Source organism: Procambarus clarkii, unplaced genomic scaffold (assembly GCF_040958095.1).
Source record: "Procambarus clarkii isolate CNS0578487 unplaced genomic scaffold, FALCON_Pclarkii_2.0 HiC_scaffold_101, whole genome shotgun sequence".
Taxonomy (NCBI): Eukaryota; Metazoa; Arthropoda; class Malacostraca; order Decapoda; family Cambaridae; genus Procambarus; species Procambarus clarkii.
Window position 1 is genome coordinate 3,800,176 of NW_027189134.1, and position 1,435 is coordinate 3,801,610.

Genomic DNA, 1,435 nt, shown 5'->3' on the forward strand with positions numbered 1-1,435 from the left:
TATTATCTAATCAATTATGTGTTTGCATCATTTTTATCGTATATATAATGAATTAATACCTATAGACTGAAAATTCACAAAAACGTGGAAAAACGGCAAAATATTGCGTAATTCGATGATATTTTGTTTAAATCAAATAAAGGAAAAGGGGATGATAAACGTCAAAATATTGCTAAATTCGATGATTTTTCGTACGAAATAAAATGCAAGAAAACTTGCTTAAAATGTAATATTATGCGAAATTCTGAGATTTGAAGGCCAAATCACATATCGTGATACTACATGAAATAGAATCGAAATATTGGTAAAAATTAATATATTTACGTAGTATCAAACTACATGAAAAACGTGAAAAAAGTCACCCGTTAACCATATTTGAGGATTTTAACTTCAAATCATAGAGCGAGGTTTCGTATTATTTAGATCCAAGAAAAGACAAATGACAATGTTGTTTCTAATACAAATGATAAAAATCAATGTGTTTTCATTACAATTAACTAAAATGTTCCTGATTTTCTGTTTATATTACCGAGGGAAGATGTACACGTAAAACCGCTCTAATCCGGCTGAAACGTCGATATATGCAATAAAAACAGAACTTCTCCCCTTTTCAATATCTTACTCAGTATTTTAACGAGAAACAAATAGTTGATTGAAAATGAAGTATTTAAGGTTATTATCTAATCAATTATGTGTTTGCATCATTTTTATCGTATATATAATGAATTAATACCTATAGACTGAAAATTCACAAAAACGTGGAAAAACGGCAAAATATTGCGTAATTCGATGATATTTTGTTTAAATCAAATAAAGGAAAAGGGGATGATAAACGTCAAAATATTGCTAAATTCGATGATTTTTCGTACGAAACAAAATGCAAGAAAACTTGCTTAAAAAGCAATATTATGCGAAATTCTGAGATTTGAAGGCCAAATCACATATCGTGATACTACATGAAATAGAATCGAAATATTGGTAAAAATGAATATATTTACGTAGTATCAATCTACATGAAAAACGTGAAAAAAGTCACCATTTAACCATATTTGAGGATTTTAACTTCAAATCATAGAGCGAGTTTCGTATTATTTAGATCCAAGAAAAGACATATGACAATGTTGTTTCCAATACAAATGATAAAAATCAATGTGTTTTCATTACAATTAACTAAAATGTTCCTGATTTTCTGTTTATATTACCGAGGGAAGATGTACACGTAAAACCGCTCTAATCCGGCTGAAACGTCGATATATGCAATAAAAACAGAACTTCTCCCCTTTTCAATATCTTACTCAGTATTTTAACGAGAAACAAATAGTTGATTGAAAATGAAGTATTTAAGGTTATTATCTAATCAATTATGTGTTTGCATCATTTTTATCGTATATATAATGAATTAATACCTATAGACTGAAAATTCACAAAAACGTGG